At 37.4% G+C, this 5,839-nt stretch overlaps 1 long non-coding RNA gene and 1 pseudogene across 1 annotated transcript; both read right to left on the bottom strand.

Moving 5' to 3' along the window:
* Positions 1 to 644: 644 nt before the first annotated feature.
* Positions 645 to 1,757, bottom strand: LOC125594497. The gene is made up of 2 exons (XR_007329904.1): positions 1,435 to 1,757; positions 645 to 1,350 (listed from the first exon to the last, which is right to left on the bottom strand). It is a non-coding gene; the product is annotated as an uncharacterized LOC125594497 (long non-coding RNA).
* Positions 1,758 to 2,569: 812 nt separating this feature from the next.
* Positions 2,570 to 4,975, bottom strand: LOC125594496 (annotated as a pseudogene).
* Between the last annotated feature and the right edge of the window lie 864 nt (positions 4,976 to 5,839).

Raw genomic sequence — 5,839 nt, forward strand, 5'->3', positions numbered from 1 at the left:
TCACGAAAAAGAGGTGAAAAGATTAGGAAGTGACAGATCTGGGTGGATTCGACCACCAACCTCTCATAACGAGAGCTCTATAACCATTTGAGCTTACAGATCTATTAACACGAACCTGGCCAAGTTAACATGAAGCTCTCTGTACTGGAAGGATCCTAATGAAAAAAGCATATCACAATAGTGCGACACAAGGATCAGACCATCACTTCGACATAATTGTATAATTTCATTAGAACTAACGCTGCAAGTGAATTAAAGGCCAATGCACAACTTTTCTTTTTTAACTGCCTACATCAAAATAACAATACAAATTATTATGCACAAGTCCTTATGCAAAATACAACGTAAGATTTTCGCTAAATATTCGATGGTTCCTTTAACGTGCCAACAATGAAAACTCTTTTTCAACAAAGAACACTGTATCTAATTTTACATACAAAAAGTCAGACAAGTTACTTGATTTAAGATACCTCATTGCTTCACATGAACACACTCGTGCGCTCGATTTATCCACTGCTAACATCGCATCGATTATTAAGGAAGATGGCGATACCTCCAAGGTCTTCTATCACCAGAGCCATTAGCTCTATGAAAAACATAGATATAATACAAGACAACATGCTTACAGTATTGGCAAACTGATGGGACTCTTAACGTACTTCTTTGTATTATATACTATAAAAGTGGATACATGTTGCTAAAACATTGTGCTTACTAAAAAATAACTAGCCAAGTATGTATATAGCTTCGTTACAGAAGTTGAAAAGTGCTTGATATAGCAAATTAAAGTCGATTTGGAGTTATGATAGGTTATATAATATGAATAAACTCAAACTTAATGTACCTTTGCCTCTGTGGAGTATGTTGGATTTAGATATGGCAGCGTTAGACGACTCAGATCCGATCAATCGTAATGATAGGAATCGATTCAAAATATGTCTGTGTCGAGAGATATTTTGGTGAATTGAGATCAAAGGGATGAGAGAGAGAGAGAGAGAACAAGACACAAAGGTGAGGGGAGAACCCGGGCTAAAAAAAAGTGCCCCGTGCGAACTCCCCTAACCAACACGAAACAATTATTTTTTTTTATTATTTAGTGTGTGACCTGCCATGCAAGCGCACCTGTCATGGCAAAGGTCGGATGACAAAGATGCTAATCAGAACTCAAGCCTAATCCATCAGGCTATGTTGTCCTTAACAAACATCTTATACATCCTTCATACTCATTATCAATTCACATATCTCAATCCTCTCCCCTCTTCTTCAATTGCTCCTCCCGACTCATCCTCACCTCAGCATATCACGGATCCGACGAACCTAGCTTGCCGAGATCATGATGCGAGATCAGATCTGAGAATAATCAACAGATAAAGAATATTACAAACGAATTCAATCGAATCAAACATCAGATCCAGCTACGATAGGCTTAGTTACCAGCTCTTCGACCGATCGTCGGAGATCTCAGCAGCTAAGATCCGTCTTCTGGATCATGAATCAAACCGGAGCTACCAGATCCATTGTGTATACGACGCCGATTCGAAGATCGACGGCAGAACTGAATCGGAGAGTCTTCCAATACGTCATCAAATCGACGTAACGGAGAGATCTAGAGAAAAGCGATGAACGAAAAGCTTAAAGAGATAACGATAAAAAAAAGCGGGTATGAGAACCAATGAGATCAAGGCGTGTTTTTATACAGAGTGTTGGGACTAATGGACGGACGAGATGGAATAATTCGATGGTACGATCAACGGTTGAGATGTGATCTCTTGGGGTGAGGTTACGTGTTTAGTGGCGTTTTTAATGAGAGGTGGTTGTTTGTACACAAGAGAAAAATAAATTTAAGACGTTTTATTAGGACATGGACAGCTAACCTATGGGGTCGTTGACTTCGTTGGCGTTTTACCGATTCCATGCGTCTTAACTAAGCACGTTTTCTTTATTTGACTCAGAGATTAACAACGGCCCACAAAAGTATTTGGGCTATAATTAAGCCCAGGATAAAACCTCGGAAGCGGCCGAAGGAAGATTCAATCATTCAAACACATAATAGGGTAGTTATGTATCATCTCCAAGAAATGACACAGATTGTTTAATTGTTTCCAAGAGATCATATGCTTTTCCCTATTTGTTAGCTCATCATCGCCGACATTAGAGCCACGTCGACCGACCGACCGCTATCACTAAACTACTAGCTAGCCCGCATTCCTAGCTACTTAGTACCCTTCTTTCGATGATATCAAAGCGGACTCCCCCTCCCCATTCACTCCCCCTCCCCATTCATTAGATAGAAAAGATCGCTAATATTTTACTTAGAGTATCCGCTTAAGTGAGAAAAGGAACTGCCAGCTCTCTTCGCCTGAATGGAGACATCAAACCCTCGAACCGTCATTCCAGGATTTGCAGTCTGATACTTTCCATTATGTTACAAGCTCACTCTCTTCAAATTCATTGTGTAATGGCAAAAGTACCAGCTCGATTTTGATCTGAGAGGAAAAAAGGCTCATTCTCTTTGGCTAATACTTGGCCACTGTTTGCTAGTAATTGGCGATTTGCGAGTCGTTGATCATAAATTATTAACAAATACTAAAAATGTGCGCTGAACGTGACCGTTAATTTAAAATTTGATGAAAGCCACACACACAAAGAACATCGCAAACACTAAAAGACTGGTGATTTATGAGTCGTTGATCATAAATTGTTAACAAATACTAAAACTGTGCGCCAAACGTGACCGTTGGCTTATGATAAAAGCCACACACAAAGAACATCACAAACGCTAAAAGAGAGTGGCAAACGAAAAGAAAACACAAACACACTAAACGGTGCCGTTCTCACCTTTTGTTTTATTATCACCATCTCTTTGGAAAAGCGCTTCAATCTCTTCAAGCGACTTACCTTTCGTCTCCGGCATTAGGAAGAAGAAGAAGTTCCACGCCACCGCCGCAACTCCAGCGAACATAAAGAACGCTCCTCCAGTGGTTATCGCCCTAGTCAGCGACAAAAACGACATAGACACTGTAGCATTCATCACTCTATTCACTGCAACGCCAAGACTTGCTCCTTGCGCCCTAAGCTTCAACGGGAAAACCTCAGAGCTGTACACCCAAGTTATCGGCCCAAGCCCAATAGAGAAAACCGCTACAAAACTATAAGCAGAGACTATACTCAATACCAAAGCCCAAGCTAGTTTCCCGCCAGAGTTTTGTGCCATCGTGAGCCCAAACCCTAACATCGTCAACGCACAAACCATTCCTCCAACGCTGGTCAACAAAAGCTTCCTCCGACCTACCTTGTCAAGCAAGAAAGTCGCTGTTAAAATAAATGTCGTCTTCATGATTCCGACACCGATTGTAACCAAAAAAAAGCTTGTCTTTAGCCGTGATCCCTGCTCTCTTAAAGATCTTCGGACCGTATAAAAGCACGGCTTCGATACCCGTCGCGTGCTGGAAGAAATGAATCCCTAACGCAGTCAAAAACTCGTCTTACCGCAGGTGTTGGTCTTAAGATTAGCTCTTTCCACACTCCTTCACCGTGAGTCTTCTTTTTCTCCATCTTCACGACCTCTTCTTCGCAATTTGCGTCGATTCCAGCAGCTGTTTTGATGTCTTTAAACCGTAGCTCAGCTTCTTCAGGCGAGTTCGATACTAACTTCAGTATCTTCTTGGCTTCTCCGAGACGGCCTTGTAAGACCAACCACCGTGGAGACTCCGGCATTTTCAAGATCCCTAACGCTAGCACTAGCGACGGGATCGCAGCTATGCCGAGCATCAGCCTCCAACCGATATGCATTGGTAACTTGGAGAAGAAGTAATTGACTAGGTAACCTAGTAAAATCCCTATACTGATGCAAAGATGAGGTAGAGAAGCTAAGAGTCCTCTGTGTGAAGCAGTTGCTATCTCGGCTGAGTAAAACTGGAGCAACCATTAGAGCAAAACCGACGCCGAGACCGGCTGTGCATCTACCGGTTAAGAGAATGGGATAATTTAGACCCCAACCCATTAGTACTGAGCCTAACATGAAGAGTATTGAGGCCAAGACGATTGTGAAACGACGTCCGATTATGTCTGAGGTTCTTCCGGCGAGCAATGATCCGAAAAGGGCACACAGGTTGAGGATTCCGGTGAGAACTTCGATCTGAACTTCGTTAGTCTTTAGATCTTCTTCAATAAACACCATTGCTCCACTCATAACACCAGTATCTATACACATACCAAATATACAACATCTTATCAATTCTTGGATCATTTAAAAAAAAAAATTATAAGTCCTATCAAATCAAAGACAAAAATTGTAGAGAACGTATATATTTAAAACAATAAACTTATAGATTTTGGATACCCCAGATTAATAAAAAAAAAACAATAAACTTGACATAGAAAAAAGGAAACTAAGACATTTTGTCGAATCTAGCAATATTTAAATCTTAGCCTCTATAATTTTAAAATTACTAGAGATAAACGCTTTGTATATGTGTAGAGTTGTGAACAAATGTTTTTCTATCAGCCTTCCAAATTAAAATTCCAATAATATTCAACAAAAATGTTAGTTTTGGAGATTTTTTATGATACACTTACCGTAACCAAAGATGATGGAGACGATGGAGGCGACAATAGAACACTGAAGAGCGTATCTATTAACTCCGGTGGCTTTTCATTGGTCGGCTTCTCGACGGGATCCGGATTCTTGCTGGAGATGACCTGATCTTCCATGATTAATTTATCACCACGTTATCAGAAAATATTGCAAACCAACTATAGAGTATACAGACTTTATCTCTGTCTCTCCGAGTTAGAAGCCTGTATCTGAAAGTTAGTTATGAGTTTGGTTCACAATATCTTTTTCTCACTACCAAAGAAGATTCGTTGATTATATATAGAAAAAACTTATGACGACATAAGACAGTACTCGTCAAAGCCACATGCTTGAAAGAGGGGGTTTAGTTATTTGAATATCAAAGGACAAAACTCTTCCACACATCTTTGATTTATATTTATAGAAATTTGTTTTGTGGAAAAAGATACTTAAGACCCGATCAATGATTCTAATTACAGACCCTAACTACATGTGTAATAAGAATAAACAGCTTGACTAGACTCAAAACTTGGAACTCTCAGGTGTCTAACTTGCTTGCCAAATACTAATTAACTTTTGATTTTGATAAGAACGTATCTGAAACCAAATGTAACGTAAACTCTGACAAGCTAAGATTTTTCTTTTTTGTAATTTAATGAAAAGATATGGGTACACACGAGTCCACTATTATTGGATTAATAACAATTTTTAATATCTGTTTTTTTGTTTTATCCTCGTGAATATTTATAAATTAGGTGTTTTGCCGCACATGCGGGCATAATCTTTTTATTTTTTTCTTAATTTTCATAGTAGAAAATATTATTTTCAGATAATAACATAATATATATATAAGAATTGTCTTTTTAAAAATATTTTTTATTTAAACACTTATCTTTATACAAACTTTTACATAATTGATATTAAATTTAAATTTTTTTATATCTTAATTTTTTAACTTTTATAATAAAAAACATTATTTTCAGATAACAACACCATATATATATATAATAATTATCTTCTTTTTTTTTTGAAAAAACATTTTTTATTTGACAAATTTATCATAATTTACAATTATCTAATAAAAACATATAAATCTAATATTATTAACATAAATCGTTTAAATTATTTTAAATTTTTATAGTAGAAACATTATTTTAGATACAATACAATATATAATAATAATTATCTTTTTTGAACATGTTTTTATTTGACAAATATATCATAATTTACAATTATCTAATATAACATATAAATCTAATATTA

This window comes from Brassica napus, assembly GCF_020379485.1.
Source record: "Brassica napus cultivar Da-Ae chromosome A8 unlocalized genomic scaffold, Da-Ae chrA08_Random_3, whole genome shotgun sequence".
Lineage (NCBI taxonomy): Eukaryota > Viridiplantae > Streptophyta > Magnoliopsida > Brassicales > Brassicaceae > Brassica > Brassica napus.